This window comes from Panthera tigris, chromosome D1 (assembly GCF_018350195.1).
Source record: "Panthera tigris isolate Pti1 chromosome D1, P.tigris_Pti1_mat1.1, whole genome shotgun sequence".
Taxonomy (NCBI): Eukaryota; Metazoa; Chordata; class Mammalia; order Carnivora; family Felidae; genus Panthera; species Panthera tigris.
The window spans coordinates 4,410,897-4,435,026 of NC_056669.1; the positions used below are offsets into that span (position 1 = coordinate 4,410,897).

Here is a 24,130-nt window from a genome sequence, read left to right on the forward strand (position 1 = left end):
ACAGAACTCAAGAATATGTACAAGGATATAAAAAATATCCCCACTCAATAAAGTCAAATTTGTGATACTGAACATTCAACCAAAAATTACTAGCTTGCAGCAAAGCTGAAAAATATTACCCATAATGATGAAAAAGACCAATCAAAACTGAAATAGACTAATAGATGTTAGTATTAGCAGACAAGAGTTTTAAAATAGTTATTTTAACTAAATTCCATATGTTGAAAAGTTAATTTGATGCCTGAAAGAGAAAAATCCCAAATTGAACTTCTAGAGAGGAAAATCAAAATGTCTGAGATTAAACATGCAGTGGATGGGGTTAGCAAAAGATTACACATTACAAAAGAAAAGATTAATAAATCTGAAGAAGTTATAATAGAAGTTACCCAAAATAAACAGAAAAAGTAATTTAAATGATTAAATTATCTGTCTTCCATGGAAATACTTCAAGTATCCCAATATGCATGTAATTGGAGTTTCTGGGATAGAGGGGTGGATAGAAAAAATATCTGAATAAGAAATAGCTGAAATTCTTCCTAATCTGAAGAAAACTACAAACTCACAGATCCAAGAAACTCAACAAATCCCAAACACAAGAAACATGAAGAAAACAACATCAAGGAAAATCATAACTAAATTCTGCAAGGGGTGCCTGGGTGGCTTACTTGGTTATGCACCTGACTTTGGCTCAGGTCATGATCTCACAGTTCATGAGTTTGAGCCCCACATCGGATGAGCTTGAGCCCTGCTTCAGGTGAGCTCAGGCTCCACACTCTCTGTCCCTCTCTCTCTCCCTCTCATTCTGCACATTGTGGGATTCTCTCTCTCTGCCCCTCACTCACTTGTGCAGTCTCTGTTTCTCTCAAAAATAAATAAGTTTACTAATTAAAAAAATATTTAAATAAATTTTGCAAAACTAGAAAAAGACAGAAAAAGATCTAGTAGATATGAAGGAATTAATATAAGCACGACAGCAGTGTTCTCATAGGAAACAATATACAGGAGGAGATGATGGAACAACATCACTAAAGCACTAAAAGAAAAAACTGTCAACCTAGAATTCCATACCCAACAAAAATATCTGTCAGATAGGGAGGCAAAATAAAAACGTTTTCAAACATACAAAAGCTGAAAGAATTCATCATCAGTAGACCTAGAGTTCAAAACACGTTTGAAGAAATCTTTTAGGCAGAAGGAAACTGATAGTAAGTGTAAGTCCAGATCTACCCAGAGGAATGAAGAGCACCTTAAATGGTAACATCATGACCCTTCCCTTGAACTTGCACTATCTATCTTGCCCCATCATGACTTGGAACATGAAAGTGCTCCTGACTAAGCTTCAGGTTTTCCAACAAGGAATATATGACGAGGCATAAGGAGGAACACAATGATAAGACCTGTCCCTGACCAAACAGAGCTTCCTGACAATCTGAACCACTCACCTTGGAACTGTTACTAAGAGACTAATAAAAGTATACTTTTTAGGATTTATGTATTTTAGAGTATTAGTTTTACTGCACATTGACCTCTACCTTAATTAAAACAATTATTTTTAAAGCTGTAAAGTGCCCTTTACATTAAGATCTTTAATCTACTTGGAAATTTTTTTCAACATGAAGACACAGTTGATCTGTAGCATCCTAATGGAAATGCTCTTTTTTTCACTAATCTGAAATGCCAACTCTATTATATATCAATCACCTGTATATACATGGAAGTCTTCCTTGACTTCCTCTTCTGTTAGTCTGTTTATATATATACTGGTATATGTTCACACTAATAGGGAAAATTTTTATTCTTTATAAATATAAAGTTATTTATAAATATAAAATTATTCTTTATAAATATATATAAATATAAAAAAATAAAGAAAAATCTTTATTCTTTCACCAGTGTTGGATTTCAAAATAAATGTTAGAATCACTTTTTAAAAATTAGATGAAGAGGTTATTAGGAGATGCAGCTACATCACAGTGATTTCAGCCTGTCTTACCAATAGTTGATGTACACAGGAGTCTCCAGTTTTATGACAAAGGTTAGTCTCAGAATGACTTTTTGTCCTCACAACTATAGGGACAGAAGGAGACATGGTAGTGAAGGAGTGACACTTTACTTACATAGTAGCTCCTAGGGGTCAGATTGCTTCCCTCTCTTCCACATTCCCCTGGGACTAAGGATCCCATTCCCCACTTGGTCAACATTAGCTTCAGCTATTTTGGTGTAGACCATGTACATGCAACTTCATTGCTGTAATCACACTGAAGTTTATATTGACTTCACACTGAGGACTCCTCCAAGGCATGGGACAGACTAACAGTTATCAGATTCACAGAGTGTAAAATATACAGCCCTTAATTTATTTTTCAGGGTTTTCAATAGATACTTCTTGACTGGCGCAAGGGTTAAATTCTCTATAACTCCATTTTGATACAATGTTGAAGAGTTTTGACAACTTATTCAACATTTATCACTTACTATTGAGGGCCTACTTTGTTCTAGGTGTAGTATTAAGTACTGAATATTCAGCAATAAGAAAAAGAGATATGGATACTTCTCTCATAGGACAATCTAACATTTAAACAAAATAAACAGAAATGTACATATTTAATTTATAATTGTGCTTAATTTTATGAAGGAAAAAATAGGGTTGTATGTGAGAGTAAATGGAGGGCAAATAGTAAGTTTTTTATGTGTTAGAACATGTGTACAAATGAAAAGTGATCTGACCTGTAGTATAACCAGATTTCTGTAGCTAATTAAATACAATTTTTTCCTATAATTTATTTTTTATTACATAGTATTCATGTTCACTGCCACTATAATGGTCCAGATATCAGGTTCACAAAGATGACCAAGACCAACTTTCTGTCTTTGAGGAGATCCTAGTTCGGTGGTTTACATAATTAGCAGTAGTACCCCTCCTTAAAAGAATTGCATACCAAAAGAAAAACATAAATATATCCTTTTCATTTTTCTTTCTTTTTCTTTTAGATGAGGATAGGCATTCACTCAGGTTCTGTGCTCGCTGGAGTCGTTGGGGTAAGAATGCCACGATATTGCCTGTTTGGAAATAATGTCACTCTGGCCAGCAAGTTCGAATCAGGAAGTCACCCTCGGCGCATCAACGTCAGCCCTACCACTTACCAGTAAGTGTTCTCTGGCCTCCACCCCCTCCTGTCGTTGACATTGCCTTGAGCCGATATCCTGTCATTTGTGAGACCCTGTATTTTTTGTGTTTGATCCTTTCATTCTCTGAGGTAATATGAATAGATGCACCCAGTCTGAAAGATAGCAACTGTGACACAAACGTTTATTTGCACCATGAGCAAGTGCATGAAGAGCCTGACTTGGCTGAGAGGAAACACAGGCTTGTCATTTTCCACAGTCATTGTCCTTCTGACAAGAGAACAAATGTTAAGTGGCTGCATCATACAAGAAGTCTTCTTCACATTTCCAAAATGTTCCTCAGTATCTATAAAAGCCAAAGGAATGAGATAGAAAAGACATTTTGTCTACATTTATTCTTTGGAATAATTAAGATAAATAATAATTCTCTAAAGATAAATATATACTGGACACAGAGTAAAACTGCAAACTCTATTTATTCTTAAAGGTCATATTGGTTAACTCGATACATACAGCTGACAGCTGAACGTATCTGTATTTTGTGCCTGGTAGATGTCCCCTCACCCACTAGATACTAAACTCCACAGGGACAGGGATGATCTCTGCTTCAGCTCATCATTATCTTCCCAGAACTTACAAAATATTTTTGGCACATAATCTCTGTATAAATATTTATTGAATTATTGAAAAATGCATTGATAGGGTGGACTTCTCTAGAATAAAAAAACATGACTATCTCCTACATGTTAGACTTTGGATTTACACTAGGCATCTGTGTGCAAACTAATTTAGTGCCATGATTTGGATAACTAAGAAATTGTATTGTAAAACTGTAGAGTGGAAATAGTGGCCATTGATTATTTTATTTTATTATTTATTGTTTACTGAAGTATAATTAATATACTTCAGTTTCAAATGTGTAACATATTGATTTGACAATTCTATACATTCCTCACTGTTCACATGATAAGTGTAGTCAACATAAGTCATCATAAAATGTTTTTATAGTATTATTGACTATATTCCCTCTGCTGTAGTTTTCATCCCTGTGACTTATTTATTTCACATTGGAAGTTTTATCCTTCTTAATCCTCTTTATTTTACCCATTCCCCCACCCACCTTCCTTCTGGCAACCACCAGTTTGGTCTCTGTATTTAAACATCAGTTTGATTGTCTCTTTTGTTTGTTTGTTTGCTTTTTAGATTCCACATAGAAGTGAAATCCTACGGTATTTGTCCTTCCCTGTCTGACTTGTTTCATTTAGTGTCATACACTGTAGGTCCATTAATGTTATTGCAAATGGCAAAAGCACATTGTTTTTTAATGGCTGAATAATATTCCACTGTATATGTATACCACATACTTATCCATTCATCGCTTGATGGACACTTTAGGTTGCTTCCATATCTTAGCTCTTGTAAATAATGCTGCAGTAAACATAGGGGTGCATATGTCTTTTTGAATTAGTCTTTGCTTTTTCTTTGGGTAAATACCCAGTAGTGGAATTACTGCATCATATGGTACTTCTGTTTTTAATATTTTTAGGAAACTCCACAGTATCTTCGAGTGGCTGCACCGTTTTACATTCCCACCAGCAGTGCACAAGGGTTCCCTTTTCTCCACATCTTTTCCAACATGTGTTTTCTCTTGTCCTTTTGATACTAGCCATTCTAACTGGTGTGAAGTGATGTCTCATTATTTGTTTTGTTGTTGTTTGTGGGGGGGTGTTGGTTTTTGTTGTTGTTGTCTTTTCCCTGATGATTAGTGATGTTGAGCATCTTTGCATGTGTCTGTTGGCCATCTGCATGTCTATTCAGATCCTCTGCCCATTTTTAATCAGATTGTTAGTTGATGTTGAGTTGTATAAGTTCCTTATCTATTTTGGTTATTAACCCTTTATCAGATAGATCATTTGCAAATATTTTCTTCTATTCAGTAAGTTGCCTTTGCTTTTTTATTTTGCTTTCATTTTGCCACTTCAATGTTTCCTTTGCTGTACAAAAGCTTTTTATTTTGGTGTAGTCAAAGTTTATTTTCACTTTTGTTTTCCTTGCTTCAGGAGACATACTTAGAGAAACATTGCTAAGGCTGATGTCAAAGAGATTACTGTCTATGTTTTCTTGTAGGAGTTTCAGTTCTCATATGTAGGCCTTTAATCCATTTTGAGATTACTTTTGTATATGGTGTAAGAAATTGTCCAGTTTCATCCTTTTACATGTAGCTACCAGATTCCTCAAAAACATTTTTTGAAAATACTGTCTTTTCCCCATTATATATTCTTGCTTCTCTATTGTAGATTAATCAACCGTATATGAGTAGGCTTATTTCTGGGCTCTTTATCCTGTTCCATTGATCTATATGTCTCTTTTGATGCCAGTACATCCTGTTTTTATTACTATTGGTCTGCAATGTATCTTGAAATCTGAGATTGTGATACCTCTAGTTTTGTTCTCTCTCAAGATGGCGTTGGCTATTTGAGAACTTTTGTGGTTCTTGAAAAATTTTATTTGTTCTAGTTCTGTGATAAATGCTGTTGGTATTTAGAAAGAGATTGCATTTAATCTATATATTGCTTTGGGTAATATGGACATTTTACCAACACTAATTCTTCAAATCCATGCGCATGTTATACTTTTACATTTGTTGTTTCATCTTCAATTTCTTTCATCAATGTTTTATAGTTTTCAGAGATTAGGTCTTTCACCTCCTTGATTAATTGTATTCCTAGGTATTGTATCCTTTTGGTGCAACTGTAAGTTCGATTGTGTCCTTAAATTTTCTTTCTGCTACTCTTGCATTTCTCTACAGAAATGCAACACATACTTTATATTGATTTTGTATCCTGCAACTTGACTGAATTCATTTACCACTTGTAATAGTTTTTTGGTGGTGCCTTTAGGGTTTTCTATATATAGCAACATGTCATCTATAAAGAGTGACAGTTTTATTGCTTCCTTAGCAATTTGGAAGCTTTTCATTTCTTTTTGTTGTCTTATCATGATGGCTGACTTCCAGAACTCCAGTGTATGAAAGTGGGAGGAGTGGAACCCTTATTTTGTTCCTGATGTTAGAGGAAAGTCTCCCAGTTTTTCACCACTGAATATGATGTTAGCTATGGATTTGCTGTGTACAGTCTTTATTATGTTGAGATACTTCACTGAGTTTTTATCAGAAAAGGATGTTGAAAATACCAAATGTTGTATCTGCATATCTTTACATATGGTTTTTACTCTTTCTCTTGTTAATGTGATTTGTCACACTGATTGACTTGCACATACTGAAACACCCTTACATCCCTAGAATAAAACCCACTTGATCATGGTCACTGATCATTTTAATATATTGTTGAATTAGGCTTGCCAATCTTTTGAGGATTTTTACAGCTACGTTCATCATATATGTTGGCCTGTAGTTAGTTGTTTGTTTGTTTTGCACTTCTGCTATTGTTGTTGTTAGCTTTTTGGTCTGGTTTTGGTATCACAGTAATACTAGCCTTGTATGATGGATTAGGAAGTTGGTTGATTACTGAGTCAATTTCATTACTAGTAATTACTCAGTTCACATTTTCTATTTCTTCCTGATACAGTTTTGGAAGATTATATGTTTCTGTAATTTATCCATTTGAGTAAATTGTCCACTATATTGGCATATCATTTTTCATAATATGCTCTTATCCTTTGTATTTCTCTGGTGTCAGTTGCTATTTCTTCTCCTTCATTTATGATTTTATTTGAAACCTCTCTCATTTTTTCTTGATGAATTTGGCTAAAGTGTTACCAATTTTATTTTTTTAGAAAACTGACTCTTGCTTTCATTGATCTTTTCCATTATTCTTTTGGTCTCCATTTTGTTATTTTCTGCTCTGGTGTTTATTATTTCTTCTTCTAACCTTGGGTTTGTTTGTCCTTTCTTTTCTTCTTAGTTTCTTTAGGTGTAAGGTTAGGTTCTTTATTTGAAAATTTTCTTATTTCTTGAAGTAGGCCTGATTACTATAAAATTCCCTCTTACTGCTTTTGCTGTATGCCAAAGATGTTGGACTATTGCGTTTTCATTTTCATTTGTCTCCAGGTGTTTGTTGATTTCTTCTTTGATTTCTTGGTTGACACTTTCATTGTTGAGTAGCATTTTGCTTATCCTCCACCACATGTTGGTGTGCTTCTTCCAGATTTTTTTCTTATAATTGATTTCTAGTATCATATTGTTGTGGTTGGAAAACATACTTGATATGAGCTCAATATTTTTATATTTACTGAGACTTACTTTATGGCCTATCTGTTGTATCCTGGAGAGTCCATGTGCACCTAAAAAGAATTTGTATTCTGCTCTTGGGGGATGGAATGTTCTGTATATTTGTCAGCTTCATCTGATATAATGTGTGTTTCAAAGCCACTCTTGTTGATATTATATCTGGATGATCTATCCATTGATGTAAGTGGGGTGTTAAAGCCCTCTACTACTATTGTATTACTGTCAGTTTTTGCTTATATCTGTTAATATTTGCTTTATGTATTTTGGTGTTTCTATGTTGTGTGCATAGATATTTACAATTGTTATATCCTCTTGATGTATTGTTCTATTTATCATTATATAGTGCGCTTCATTGTCTCTTGCTACACTGTTTGTTTTAAAGCCTATTTTGATATGAGAATTGCTACACTGGCCTTTTGTGCACCTTCATTTGCATAGTGTATGGTTTTTTTTTATCTTTTCACCTTTAGTCTGTATGTGTTTCCAGGTTTGAAGTGAGATAGTTGTAGGCTGCATATAGATGGGTCTTGTTTTCTAATCCATTCAGTAATCCTATATGTTTTGATTGGAGTATGAAAACCATTTACATTTAAAGTAGTGATTAGTAGGTATATACTTATTTTCTGGTTTTTTTTTTTTTTTTTTTTTTTATAGTTCTTCTCTGTTTCTTCTATGGATCTTTCCCCTTGTGGTTTGATGGCTTTGCTTAGTGTTATGCTTGACTTTCTATTTTTTTGTGTATAACTAGTATAGGTTTTTGATCTGTTGTTACCATTGTGTTCATATATAACTTCTTTTTTGAATGTTTTTTAACGTTTATTTTTGAGACAGAGAAAGAGAGTGCAAGTGGGGGAGGGGCAGAGAGAGAGGGAGACCCAGAATCTAAGACAGGCCCCAGGCTCTGAGCTGTCAGCACAGAGCCTGACAGAAGGCTCAAACCCATGAACTATGAGATCATGACCTGAGCCGAAGTCAGATGTTTAACCAACTGAGCCACCCAGGCACTGCTGTGTTCATTATAACTTCTTAAGTATCTAGCAGTCTAAATTAAGTTGATAGTTTCTTAAGTTCAAACACATTGTAAGCACTAAATTTTTACTCACCCTCCATGTTTTATGTATATGATGTCACATTTTACATCTTTTCATTTTGTGTATTTGGCTAATTTTTGTAGATACAATTGATTTTTACCACTTTTGTGTTTTAACCTCCATACTGACTTTATTAAGTGATTAATCTATTTTTTTACCATATGTTTGCTTTACCTGTGAAAATTTTCCCTTTCATAATTTTCTTATTTCTAATTATATCCTTTCCTTTACATTTAAGGAATTCTCTTTAGAACTTTACATAAGGCTGGTTTAAAGGTGATGAATCCTTTCACTTTTGTTTGGGAAACTATCTTTCCTTCTGTTCTGAATGATAGCCTTGCTGGATCAAGTATTCTTAGTGTAGTTTTGTTTTGTTTCTTTTCTTTTAGCACTTTGAGTATATAATGCCACTCGGTTCTGGCCTGCAAAGTTTCTGCTGACAAGTCAGCTGATGGCCTTATGGAATTTCACTTGTATAGAACCTTTTTTTTTTTTTTTATTGCATCTGTTAAGATTTTCTCTTTATCATTACTTATTACTCTTTTAATCATTATTTGTCATTTTGTGGGCCTCCTGGGATCTTTCTGCTTCCTGGACCTGGATGTCTGTTTCCTTCGCCAGGTTCAGGAAGTTTTCAGCTATTATTTCTTCTAATAAGTTTTTTTTTTTTCCTTCTTTATCTCTTCTCCTTCTGAGATCCCTATACCGTGAATGTTATTACACTTGATGTTGTTGAGTTCCCTTAACCTTTTCTCATTTATTGTTATTTCTTTTTCTTTTTGCTGTTCAGCTTGGATGCTTCCCATTACATTGTCTTACAGTTTGCTGATCCATTTTTCTGCATCCTCTCGTCTGCTATTGATTCTCTGTAGTATATTTTTTATTTTATTAATTGAATTCCTTATCTCTGAGAGGTTATTTTTTCTATTTTCTTCTTGTTGAAATTCTCACTTATTTCATCCACTCTTTTCCAAAATCCACTGAATATCTTTATGACCATTGCTTTGAATTCTTTATCAGGCATATTGCTTATCTCTGTTTCATCTAGTTTTTTTCAGTGGTAGTATCTTGTTCTTTCATCTGGTACCTATTCCTTCATCTCATTTTGTATGACTCTTTTGTGTTTGTTTCTATGTATTATGTCAGCAGTGTCTCCTGGTCTTTAAAGTAGCAGCCTTGTGTAGAAGAGGGCATGTGGTGTCCTATAGTAATGTCCCCCTGGTCACCAGAACCATTTGCTCCAGGAATGTCCCCTCTGTGGGCTGCATGCACGTCCCATTTTGGCTGAGCCATGATTGTCTTTATCCCAGCCTGTTGCAAGACTAGCTTTGCCTGCTGTTGGTGTACTATTGGGTGGTGAATGTGGCGGGGGTTGGGGGGTGGTTAGTTTCCTCAAAGTTGAGAGGCCCGAGGCTTCTGTGGGCTCATTGGTGGGCAGGGTTAGAAGTCCAGCTGACTGTCTGCAGCTGGGATTTCTGCCAGAACTGCAGGTACATCAAAGGGCAGGGCTTTCTCCCTGCAAGTCTCAGAGACTGTTATTGGTGAATGGGGCCAGTGGTCTACAGTTAGCATCTCTGCCACAGCTACTGGAACACTGAATGGCAGGGCTTACTCCCCCAGCAGACAGCTAAGAGGACAGGATGCTGGAACTGAGGGCACTGGGGTGTGTGGTTACCTTATCCCTTCCCCAGGGCAGGAGTCACTTTGGAGTGGTACTTGTCCCTGCTGGAGCTGCTTACAGGGTGTTGCAATGCAGGAGCTGCTTTGGAGTGATGTCTGCTAAGTTGAGTGGGTTGGATCAGTGTAGCCGGAAAGGAATGTGAAAGCTGGGTGCACAGGGCTAGCAAGGTAGATGGAGAGTGTTATCATTGGCTCCTGCAAGTTTCCAGCTACCTAGGCTGGGGGAGGAGAAGAAAAATGATGCCCACCAGCACTCTTCTTCCTCAAGAAATCTCTTGAAGATCTCTGCCCCTCCAGAACACATTCCAAGATTAGTAAATAAATCTCCTTCACATATATCCAAGCTCTTTTAAACTGTTGCTTCTGTGGTGTTTCTCAGGGTTGAGTTACCACACTGAGTTTCCTACTGCCCTCTATGCTTGTGACATACCTTCCATTGATAGTTAGTCTCACTGGAAGTTTGGTTCCCAACTGTAGCTCCTCCGCTCCTACCCTTTTCATTCCTCTCTGGGATTAGTTGTGGAGGGTCTGCTCTGCCAGTCTTCAGGCTGTTTCCAGAGTCAGTTGTGCAGACGTAGCCATTATCTTAGCATGTCCTTGGGCTGAGGGGAGCTCAGGGTCCTCTTACTTTGCCATCTTCTCTGAATTTCCCTTGGGTTTTATTTATTTATTTATTTATTTATTTATTTATTTATTTTTTAACGTTTATTTATTTTTGAGACAGAGAGAGACAGCATGAACGGGGGAGGGGCAGAGAGAGAGGGAGACACAGAATCGGAAGCAGGCTCCAGGCTGTGAGCCATCAGCCCAGAGCCTGACACAGGGCTCGAACTCACGGACCGCGAGATCGTGACCTGAGCCGAAGTCGGACGCCCAACCGACTGAGCCACCCAGGCGCCCCTCCCTTGGGTTTTAAATTGTATCTAAAACAAACACCCTGAGACAGAAAATGTGAATATATAGATGATGATAAACAAAATGGTGATATTTTGAACCTTTTGATATATCTGTAGAGAGAGAGGTTAGTCTTTTAGATGAAAGATATATATGCAGATTCCTGAGGTGATGAGAAAGGGAACTGAAATTTCAAATATAAACTCAAAAGAAAGTTGCATAAGAACTACCTGTCATTTCACATCGGACAAAGGGCTAGTATCCAAAATCTATAAAGAGCTCATCAAACTCCACACCCGAAAAACAAATAACCCAGTGAAGAAATGGGCAGAAAACATGAATAGACACTTCTCTAAAGAAGACATCCGGATGGCCAACAGGCACATGAAAAGATGTTCAACGTCGCTCCTTATCAGGGAAATACAAATCAAAACCACACTCAGATACCACCTCACGCCAGTCAGAGTGGCCAAAATGAAGAAATCAGGAGACTATAGATGCTGGAGAGGATGTGGAGAAACGGGAACCCTCTTGCACTGTTGGTGGGAATGCAAATTGGTGCAGCCGCTCTGGAAAGCAGTGTGGAGGTTCCTCAGAAAATTAAAAATAGACCTACCCTATGACCCAGCAATAGCACTGCTAGGAATTTATCCAAGGGATACAGGAGTACTGATGCATAGGGGCACCTGTACCCCAATGTTTATAGCGGCACTCTCAACAATAGCCAAATTATGGAAAGAGCCTAAATGTCCATCAACTGATGAATGGATAAAGAAATTGTGGTTTATATACACAATGGAATACTACGTGGCAATGAGAAAAAATGAAATATGGCCTTTTGTAGCAACATGGATGGAACTGGAGAGTGTGATGCTAAGTGAAATAAGCCATACAGAGAAAGACAGATACCATATGGTTTCACTCTTATGTGGATCCTGAGAAACATAACAGAAACCCATGGGGGAGGGGAAGGAAAAAAGAAGAAAAAAAAAAAAAAAGAGGTTAGAGTGGGAGAGAGCCAAAGCATTAGAGACTGTTAAAAACTGAGAACAAACTGAGGGTTGATGGGGGGTGGGAGGGAGGGCAGGGTGGGTGATGGGTATTGAGGAGGGCACCTTTTGGGATGAGCACTGGGTGTTGTATGGAAACCAATTTGACAGTAAATTTCATATATTAAAAAAAAAAAAAAAAAAAAAAAAAAGAAAACCATGGGTATAAAAATCGAGAAATATCTTAAAAATTACATTATATTGTTTTGGTTTTCATAATATTCTACTTTATTTTAGTTTTCCTCCACATCTCTTTGGTATGAATATTGAGAATCTTAAATAAACATATGTGTAAGCTCTTAAAAAAAAAAAAAAAAAAAAAAAAGAACTACCTGTCATTTAAAGGGTATTTATATAAGGGTTTTGCCTCTTTTAAATTTCTTCCATTTTTTTTTCTAACACAATTCTGGGCATACTACAGATGATTTGACAGTTTCCATCTTAAAATTTTTCTATTTTAAAAAATGACATGTAAAGAATGGATTAACTGTTTGAGGAGTTCGTGCCCTGAGCTGAGACAGGATAGGTATAGCTGGCTTTGTTTACACATAAGCAGTAAAGGAAACCTTGCAAGCCACACAGGATCTGTGCCTTTGGGTGCTGTTTCTATCATAATCTTTTTCACATTGAGTTTGTGATGATCCTCGGTGGTCAATAAGGTCTTCAGGCTTGAATCATTTCAACCAAAACATTTTATTCTGTTATTGTCTACCTCCATCCCCCCACCAAAGAAAACAAGTGGAGCCATGGTCAGACACATTGAGCTGCCATATGGATAGATTCTAAAAGATATTTTTTCTAATTGGGCCCAAATCCTGTCATTCCTACTAATACTTTATGCAAATGTTTTTACTTTTTACAAAAAAAAACCCCTTTCCTTCCTCTTTCCCCGCGTTTCCTCCTCCTTCCCTTCTTTCAACAAACATGTGTTGAAAACCTCCTACATTCCAAGCAGTATGATAGGCACTAACATTATAAGGATAAACAGCATAAAAACCATCTCTACCCTCAGGGACAAGATCAGAGACTAGGTGATAAATGTACCTGAGCAAAACAAATTAATTTAAACAGACTAGTGCTGAGGTGAAGAAACCCCAATTAGAGTATTGGAGCAAGAGGAGGAGTGGGCTAAAACGAAACCGGTACATCATGTTAAGAGGTTTCAGCCTAATGCCAAGTGCGAGGAAGTATATTGAAGTCTTTTAAGCAGAGGAGTGACTCGACCAGATTTGTGCTTTAAAAATGATGAAGACTCTTATGTGGATCCTGAGAAACTTAACAGGAACCCGTGGGGGAGGGGAAGGAAAAAAAAAGAGAGGTTAGACTGGGAGACAGCCAAAGCATAAGAGACTCTTACAAAATGAGAACAAAGCCCTCAGGCTGATAGGGGGTGGGGGGGTGGGTGATGGGTATTGAAGAGGGCATCTTTTGGGATGAGCATCTTTTGGGATTGGAAACCAATTTGACAATAAAGTTCATATATTTAAAAAATAAAATAAAAAAAATGACGAAGATGGTGGAAAGGAGAACAGATCAGGTGGTACATAGGGGCAGCACTCCATTGATTGAAAGCGGGTAATCCTACCCCTATTTCATTGCTGGGAGCACAGCTTAGTTATACTGTGGACTCCTAACCTTTGGCTATTTCACCTTGCCTTCCCAAGCTTCAGAAGAGCAGGTGGTCTTACTGACCTCTGACATCCATGTAAATCTGGGATACCATTAAAAACACTGTACCTGGGGTCCTGGCAATGATCTCAGTATGACTGGGTTTTCAGAGTCTGGATCAGTTGGTTTAGCCTGTGCTACTCTGCACAGTTGACTCATGTCTGATTGTTGTGTTCTACACTGCACAAGGTGATTTATGAACCCACAAGTGTGGAGTGTACCTCCCGTTTCCTAGGACACTGAAAGTGAAACACCAGGATTGAATTCTCAGGAACGTTCCCTACAAGGAGGCAAAACTGCACTTTTTAGAGCAAATAGGAACTTATGATATAAAACTCAAAGTTTAGCTCACGAGAGCTTGAAGTTTCCAGTTTTCTTTCCTGAATTATATCCTGTAGAGTGCTCCCTATTGTCTGGTTATCTGGAAATCTTCAGAGAGGTTTATGTTCACTTTATTTTTAGTAAGACTATATGATCATCATAAATACGTGTGAATCATTTGCATATTATGATGAACTGAAATAATTTTCTCAGTTACTCATTCCAAACACATTTTGCCCAAAATAGTAGTTTTCTGAAATCACTGAACTTTTACAAATATTTTGAAGTACTAAAAATTAAAAGAAATAATACTCATGACCCCACCACTTGTTTAATACTTTAATTGCCTCAGATATTACTTAATAAAATAAAACTTTTCCTTTGGAATTTTTACTCCCTTTCATTGTGACAAACACCACCATGAATTTGATATATTTCAAAGTTCACTGTTTTATACATTAAATTTCTCAAAAATATCCATAAACAACAGAATTTTATATATTTTTATTTGCATGAATGATAACACAGTATATGAAAATTTCTCAAACATTGGTTTTTATTAAAAAAATTTCATATATCTGAGATCGATACATGATGGAACATAAGCGCTAGTTCATCTACTGCAACATTCCATTTTATGACTACACTATATTTTAATACTTATTCATCTGCTCCTCTATTGATTAACACCTAATTGTTTTTTCCTAGTTGTTAACTTTGACAAAGTGTGTTCCTATGAACATTATGTACCTGTAATTACTTAACTCACTTTACATTTCATGTCATATAAATTGAGTGTCTTATACATAAGAGTTGGAATTATGTATATAAACCACAATTTTTTTATCCATTCATCAGTTGATGGACATTTAGGCTCTTTCCATAAATATGGCCCTTTGTAGCAACATGGATGGAACTGGAGAGTGTTATGCTAAGTGAAATAAGCCATACAGAGAAAGACAGATAGCATATGGTTTCACTCTTATGTGGATCCTGAGAAACTTAACAGAAACCCATGGGGGAGGGGAAGGAAAAAAAAAGAGTTTAGAGTGGAAGAGAGCCAAAGCATAAGAGACTCTTAAAAACTGAGAACAAACTGAGGGTTGATGGGGGGTGGGAGGGAGGGGAAGGTGGGTGATGGGTATTGAGGAGGGCACCTTTTGGGATGAGCACTGGGTGTTATATGGAAACCACTTTGACAATAAACTTCATATATTGAAAAAAAAAGAGTAACCACTATTACTAAGAGAAAAAAAAAGAGTAACCACTATTACTAAGAGAAAAAAAAAGAGTTGGAATTAGAGTACTTCACAATTTTATAGACATAAGGAATAACACTTTAAAAATCAGAGCTACAAGTTCTATATGGTAACCTTCACTTTTTTAGACTCTTAATGTGTGAGTCATCTTGTTGCATACAGTAATGGCCAAGAACCATTCCTTCTTCACCTAGAGCAGTTTATTGCTTGTTTTAGTTCTGGGAAAAAAGGTAGTCAATGAGTTTTTTAAGTTTTCCATATTTGATGTTTTTCCCCTTTTTCTCTAATAAATGTGAAGCTTATACTCATCTTTATTCCCACTCATCCCAGTTTTGAAATAATGCACACATGATAAACACTTGTCTTTTACCATTATGTTACTGATCTTTGGAACTAAAATAATTGATTATATTTAGGATAGTGGAAGCAAATTTTGAGATGGCTTGAATTATCAAATGATTTGCCTGAGCAAAATCCATTTCCTTGCTAATTGCAAACTAAAAATGTGCAAAGACTCTTTAATTCCTGCGATAGAAGTTTTCCTTAACCTTCAAACATTTTTCTTATTTTGCAGTTGATCTACTTCTGGGCTTTTCAAAATACCTATTTTTCATTCACTGTCAAAGTCCCCTTCTGCTAAAACCCAGTTACCTACTAACTCCTGCTCATCATGTTAGGGGATCTACAGTGGACAAGATGGGGTAGTGGTCGAGTGTACAAATTCCACTATCAGAGTGCCTATGTTGGAATCCAGGCTCTAAATATATGTGTACAGTTTAGCAACTTAATTGCTTTTGGATCCAGTTTTCTCATCTTAAAAATGGGTACCTATTCCTGATGATTATCATTGGGATTAAACATGTTGTTTATAAATCTCCTAATACTTGGAACACAGAATTCATTTACTGCTTCATCCCATTCTTTTTTTTAAATTAAAGTATTGTTGACACACAATGCTAGATTAGTTTCAGGTGTACAGCTTAGTGACTCAACAAGTCTATACCTTGTTATGTTCAACACAAGTGTAACTACCATCCATCACCATACAACATGTTACAATACCACCTACAATATCCTCTATGCTCTATTTTTTATTCCCATGACTTCCCCATTCAATAACCAGAAGCCTGTATCTATCTCCCACTGCCCTTCACCCATCCCCTCCATCCCTAACTCCTTCCCCTCTGGCAATTACTAGTTTGTTCTCCGTATTTATGGGCTATTTTTGCTTTTTTTTATTTGCTTGTCTTACTTCTTAGATTCTATGTTTAAGTGAAATCATGTGGTATTTGTCTTTCTCTTATTCCCGTCGGCATCATACCCTCCAAGTCTATCCATGTTGTTGCAAATGGCAAGAGCTTATTGTTATTATTGTTATTATTACTTTGGTGGCAGAATACTATTCAGTTGTATATATACCCCATCCTCTTTATCCATTCACATATTAATGGACACTTTAGTGCCTATTAATGCCATACATTAGTTATTGTGAATATTGCTGCCATAAACATGGGGGTGCATATGTCTTCTGGAATTAGTATTTTTATTTTCTTTGGATAAACACCCAGTAGTGGAATTACTGGATTCATATGGTTTTTCTAGTTTTAATTTTTGAGGGACTTCCATACTGTTTACCACAGTGGTTACACCAACTTACATTCCCACCAATAGTGCATGAGGGTTCTCTTTTTCTTAACACCCTCATAAACACTTGCTATTATTTTGTCTTTTTGATACTAGACATTATGACAGGTGTAAGGTGATATTTCATTGTGGTTTTGATTTACATTTGCCTGATGATGAGTGATGTTGAGCATCTTTTCATGTGTCTGTTGGCCATACCTGTATATCTTCTTGGAAGAATGTCCAGTCAGGTCCTCTGCCCAGTTTTTAAATCAGATTTTTTGTTTTTGTGTTTATTTGTATAAGTTCTTTATTTTGGCTCTTAACCCCTTATCAGATATATCATTTGCAAATACATTCTCCCAGGGAGTAGGTTGACTTTTTTACTGTGCAAAATCTTATTTTGGTGGAGTCCCAATACTTTGTTTTTGATTTTTGTCTTCCTTGACTGAGGAAACATATCTAGAAAAATGTTGCTAAGGTTAATGTCACAGAGATTACTATCTGCATTTTCTTCTACAAGTTTTATGGATTTGGGCCTCACATTTTAAGTCTTCAGTCAACTGTGAGTTTATTTTTATGTATGGTGTAAGAAAGTGGTCCAGTTTTCCCAGCACTATTTATTGAAGAAACTGTCTTTATCTCATTGTGTACACTTGCCTTCTTTGTTGTAGATCATTTAACCATTTATGTACGGGTGTGTTCCTGGAGTCTCTATCCTGTTCCATCTGATCTGATTTTTGTGCCAGTACCATCCTGTTTTGATTACTATAGCTTTGTAGTATATCTTAAAATCTGTGATTGTGATACCTCTACCTTTGTTCTTTTTCAGCATATTTTGGGTTATTCAAGGTCTTTTGTGGTTCCATACATATTTTAGGATAATTTGTTGTAGTTTTGTGAATCATGCTATTGGTATTTTGATAGGGATTACATTGAATGTTTAGATTGCTTTGGGTAGTGTGGACATTTTAACATTAATTCTTCTACTCCATGAGCATTTAATTTTTTTGTGCTTTCTTGAATTTCTTTCATCATTTTTTAAAATAATTTTCAGAATATAGGTTTTTAACCTCCTTAGTTCAGTTTATTCCTAGGTATTTTATTCTTTTTGTGCAAATGTAAAGGTAATTGTCTTAATTTCTCTTTCTACTACTTTGTTATTAGTGTATAGAAATGCAGCTGATTTCTGTGTTAATTTTATATCTTGCCTCTGTATTGATTTCACTTGTCAGTTCTAATAGTTTTTGGTGCTGTCTTTAGGGTTTTCTATATAGTATCATGTCATTTACAATAGTGACAGTTTTACTTCTTCCTTACCAATCTGGATGCGTTTTACTTCTTTTTCTTGCCTGATTGTTTCACTAGGACTTCCATTACTACACTGAGTAAAAGTGGCAAGAATGGACATCCTTGTGTTGTTCCTGATCTTAGAGGAAAAGCTGTCAGGTTTTCACCATTGAGTGTGATATTAGCTGTGGGTTTTTCATATATGACCTTTATTATGTTGAAGTATGTTCCCTCTAAACCTACTTTGTTGAGTTTTATCATGAAAGGATGTAGAATTTTATTAAATGTTTTTTCTGTATCTACTAAAATGTGAATTCACTTTGTTACTGTGGTGAATTGATTGATTTGTGGATATTGAACCAACCGTGCATCCCTAGAATAAATCCCACTTGATGGTGGTGAATGATCCTTTTAATGTATTGTTGAATGAGGCTTGCTAATACTTTGTTAAGGAGTTTTACATCTACATTCATTAGAGATATTGGCCTATAATTTTTTTTTGTGGTGTCCTTGTCTGGTTTTAGTATTAGGGTAATGCTGCCCTTATACAATGTAGGTGGAAGTTTTCCTTCCTCTTCTATTTTCTTTTTAAAGAGGGAGTGAGCAAGAGAGAGAGAGCATGCATGTGAAAGTAGGGAAGGGGCAGAGGGAGAGGGAGAGAGAGAATCTTAAGCAGGCTCCATGCCCACCACGGAATGCATTACAGGGTTCCATCTCATGATTGTGAGATCATGACCTGAGCCAAAATCAAGAGTCAGATGCTTAACCAACTGAATCACCCAGGTACCCCCATAGTCTTCTACTTTTTGGAATAGTTTGAGAAGAGTAGGTATTAACCCTTCTTCAAGTGTTAGGTAGAATTCATCTGTGAATCTATCTGGTCCTGGGCTGTGTTTTTTGTTTGTTTTGATTAGTAAGAAAATTGAATTGGTAATCAGTCTGTTCAGATTTTCTATTTTTTTCTGATTGAGTTTTTGGAGATTGTATGTATCTAGGATGTAAGTTGTCCAATTTGTTGGCATATATTTTTTTGTGTTTAGTATCTTATTATCCTTTGTGTTTCTGTGGTGTAGGTTGTTATTTTTCCTCTTTTATTCCTGAGTTTCATTATTTTGACCCTCTGTTTTACTTGATGAGTCTGGTTAAAGGCTTATCAATTTTATCTTTTCCAAGAATTAGCTCTTGGTTTTATTGATCTTTACTATTATTCTTTTTACTCTCTGTTTCCACTGTGATCTTTATTATTTCCTTCCTCCTATTAAATCTGGGGTTCATTTGTTCTTCTTTATATTATCCCTTTAGGTGTAAGGTTAGATTGAGATATTTCTTATTTCTTGAGGTAAGCCTATATCACTATTAACTTCCCTCTTAAAAGTGCTTTCACGTGTCCCAAAGATTTGGGACCATTGTGTTTTCACTTTCATTTGCCTCCATGTATTTTTAAATTTCCCCTTGGATTTCCTACTGACCTATCAGTTTTTAAACAGCATGTTGTTTAATCTCCATGTATTTGTGGCTTTTTCCTATTTTTTCTTGTAATTGTTTTCTAGTTTTATATACTTGCAGTCAGAGAAGAAACTTGATATGATTTCAGTCTTCTTAAATTTATTGAGACTTGGATTGTGGATTAACATGCTGTCTATCCCGGAGAATGGCCCATGTGAACTTGAAAATAATTTACGTTCTGCTCTTTGTGGACAGAATGTTCCGTATATATCTGTCAAATCCATCTGGCCTACTGTGTCATTTAATGGCACTGTCTTCTTATTTATTTGCTGCCTAGATGATGTATCCATTGATGTAAATGTGGTGTTAAAGTCCCCTACCATTTCTGGATTATGGTCAGTTTTTGTGTTTATATTTAGGTGCTGTCATGTTGGATGCATAGTTATCTATTTATTTTTAATTTTTTTAATGTTTATTTATTTTTGAGAGAGACAGTGTGTGCATGGGGGGAGGGGCAGAGAGAGAGGGAGACATAGAGTCCTAAGCAGGCTCCAGGCTCTGAGCTGGCAGCACAGAGCCCGATACAAGGCTTGAACCCATGAACCCTGAGATCATGACCTGAGCTGATGGGAGTGGAGGGCGGGGGTGATACTTAACCAACTGAGCCACCCAGGCGCACCCTAGGGGCATAGATATTTACATTTGTTATATCCTCTTGTTGGACTGATCCTCTTATCATAATGTAGTACCTTTGTCTCTTGATACAGTCTTTGTTTTGAAGCCTATTTTGTCTGATATAAGTATTGGAATCTTGGGTATCTTGTTTTCTGTTATTTTGTGTGTGTGTGTGTGTTATTTTGTTTTGTTTTCCTCCCACTTGCATGGTATGTATTTTTCCTTGTCTTCAAATTCGGTCTGTATGTAGTTTAGGTCTGAAGTGAGTCTGCTGTAGGTAGTATATAGATGGGTCTTGTTTCTTCATCCATTTTCTCATACTATGTGTTTTATTGGAGCATTTCAACCATTTACCTTTAAAGTACTAATTCATAGGTATATACCTATTGGCATTTTGCTAATTGTTTTGTGGTTGTTTTGTAGTTCTTCTCTGTTCCTTTTTCCTTCTGTTGCTCTCTTTCCTTGCGATTGGTGACTTCTTTAGTGTTATGCTTGGCTTTATTTTGTCTATTTTAGGTTTTTGTTTCCTGGCAACTATGAAGCTTATAACATCCCAAGTATATAGGGTTCTATATTAAATACTGACGGTCACTTAAACTTGAACACATTCTAAAAGAACTTCCATTGTTACTACCAGCCTCCACATTTCATATATATGTTTATTATTTTAACCTTCTATTGTTCTATTTTAACCTTATTTTGTGGGTCCCTTTAATTTTTGATACAATTGATTTTACTACTTTTATTTTTAAACTTCATACTAGCTTTACAAATGATTGCTCTACTACCTTTACTGTGTTTACTTGTACTCATGAAATATTACCCTTTCATAACTTTCTTCTAAATATGGCCTTTTCTTTTAACGTTGCTACTAACGCAGGCTTAGTGATGAAGTCCTTCATTTCTGTTTGCCTAGGAAACTATTTCTTCTTCTGTTCCAAATGATAATCTTACTGTGTTGGGTGTAGGGGTGTTTGTTTTTTATTATTCAGCCCTTGGAATATATCATACCTCTCCCTTCTGACCTGCAAAGTCTCCAGAATAATGAGGAGATTGCCATATACAGCATCTGTAGTACATAAGTAGTTGCCTTTCACCTGATGCCTTTGGATTCTCTCTCAGTGTTTCATGGTGTGGTTCTCCTTGGGTTCATCTCCTTTGGAACTCTTTGTGCTTCCTGGACCTGGTAGTCTGTACTAACCTTTTCCAGGTTGGGGAGGTTTTCAGTCTTTCTATCTCTCTCTCTTTTCATGTTGGGACCTTCATAATGTGAATGTTTGTTTGTTTGCTTGCTGTCTTAGAGAGCCTTTAACCTATTCTCACTTCTCCCTATTCCTCTTTCTTACTAGGTGTTTAGGTGCTTTCCATTAGCCTGTCTTCCAGATCACTGATCCATTCTTCTGCCTTTTCTAATATACAGTTGACCCCTGTATTTTTCATTTCGGTTACTGTATTTTTCCACTTTAGTTCTTTTTTCTATTTTCTACCTCTTGAAGTTCTCACTGAGTTCATCCATTCTTTCCAGTCTGGTGAACAACTTTATGACATCACTTTCAACTCTTATCAGCTAGATTACTTATCTCCAATATTAATTCTTTTTCTTAGGTTTTGTCTTGTTCTTTCATTTGGAATATTTTCCCCCTTTCCTTATTTTGCTTGATTTTCTGTGTTTGTATTTACGAATTAGAAGAAAAATTACTTCTCCCAAACATAAAGGAATGGTCTTGTGTATTGTTATGCTCTTTGTAGACTGCATGTTCCTGGTGACTGTGCCAGCTTGGAGATTTGGATGTGATGGACTGGGGATCCTGCAACACTCCTTGCTAAGGCTTCCCTGGTGGGATGTCCGGAACTACACTGGGTGCAGTCCAGGCTGTCTGTGCGGAGGGTGCCCTGGCAGGACAACTGCAGTGGAAGTGGATGCAAGCTGAGGGATCCTGGGGATCTCTGCACCAAGGATGGCCAGGTAAGGATGCTGAACTGTCTGCAAGCTGGGGGATCCTCCAGATTTCTACACCAAGGACACCCAGGTAGGGAGGCTGAAGTGGCTGTAAGCTAGGGGATCTCTGCACCAAGGCAAGGGGCAGAAGTGGCTGCAAGCTGGGAGATCCTGGGGATCTATGCACCAAGGATACCTAGGTCAGGGGACTGAAGTGGATGTAAGCGGGGGGATCTTGGGTATCTCTGCAAAAAGGACACCCAGATAGGCGGACTGAAAGGTCTGAAAGGGGATCTCTGCACCAAGGACGCCCAGGTAAGGGGGCTGAAGCATCTCCAAGCTAGGGGACCTTGGGGATCTCTGCACCAAGGACACCGAGGTAGGGGTTGAAGTGCCTGCAAGTTGGGGCATCCTGGGGATCTTGGCACCAAGGACACCCACGTAGCGGGGGGCTCAAGTGGCTGCAAGGTGGGGAATCCCGGGTATCTGTTGACCAAGAAAACCTAGATAGGGGCGCTGAAGTGGCTGTAACCTAGAGCATCTCTGCACCAAGGACACCCAGGTAAGGGGGCTGAAGTGGTTGCAAACCGGGGTATCCTCGGGATCTCTGCACAGTTATACCCAGGTAGGTGGGCTGAAGTGGCTGCCAAGTTGGGGGACCCTGCACAAAGGACACCCCAGTGGGGGCGGGGCTGAAGTGGGGCAAGCTTGGGGATCCTGGGAATCTCTTCACAAACAACATGCAGGTAGGGGGGCTGAAGTGGCTGCATGCCAGAATGTCTGTGGGCTCTCCATACAGGGGGTGTGCTAACAAGGCAGCTGGATCTGAGGTAGACACAGTGATATCGGCAGGGTGCTCTCTGGGGTGAGCACATAGAAGACACCCTGTTAAGTTGGCTGGAGCCTAAGTGAGGGTGGGGTGTCTTGTGGTACCCTGTGTTGGAGGTGCCCTGGTATGTCCTTTGGAACCTAAGTGGTATCGACCCTGAGCTGTAGTGAGCACTGACAAGGGCCGCTCTCAAGGATAGTGATGCTCTTCAGCCCTTCTAAACCAGAGTCCCAGCAATTGCCCCACCCCATGACCCCGCCATTTGCCAAGCTTCTAGGACTGGTTCATTTATATTCTAGTTGCCCTTTTAAATTCAGACTTTTTTTGTCTGTGGCCCAGGACAGACACGTCTGCTCAGGGTCCCCCAGGGGTATCCATCTCCGCTGCGGTTTAAAGTGTTGGGGTGGGGTTCCCATCCTTACCATGCTGTTTCTCTTGCCGTTCTCTCTGTGGCCGACCTTTTGGTGTGCAGAAGCCATTCAGTCAGCCCTCAGTCCTGCAGGAGGAACTGCTCTGTAAGTAGGTGTAGATTTGGTGTGTTTGTGGATAACGTGAGTTCATGGTCTTCCCACATCTCTGTCTTGGACCAGGACTCTATGCTGTTGTTTCCATGAAGGAATAGATCATCTTATTTCTGGACTTGATCCTCATATTTTGTAAGTTTAGCCATATTGAATGATGTGTGATAGTTGGATTATAGGCCTTATCTGGCAATCCCAAAGAAACAATGTATTTGGTAATTTGGCCAAAGCCATTTTAAGCCATGACTCAGAACTGAGCTAGCAATCAGCTTATTCCTACAAGTTTCTATTAGCAAAGGCCTCTTCCTAATGACTAAGTCATATAATGTGATTTTAAAAAACCCACTTATTTCCTTTGTAAATGCCCATGTTTAACAGAGATACATAATTATATACATGTTAACTAGGTTACTACACACTTTCTGGCTTAAATGACACAAAGTTTATTATCTTCCCGTTTTGTAGAACAG

General features: G+C 37.3%; 1 long non-coding RNA gene across 15 annotated transcripts in view; it reads left to right on the plus strand.

Moving 5' to 3' along the window:
- Window positions 1-24,130, plus strand: part of LOC122231182 — a 251,927-nt gene that overhangs the window by 167,270 nt on the left and 60,527 nt on the right. For all 15 annotated transcript variants that reach the window (XR_006208358.1, XR_006208361.1, XR_006208356.1 and 12 more), the window contains 2 exons: window positions 2,992-3,146; window positions 22,121-22,337. This is a non-coding gene — a long non-coding RNA (uncharacterized LOC122231182). The remainder of the gene's footprint in view (window positions 1-2,991; window positions 3,147-22,120; window positions 22,338-24,130) is intronic.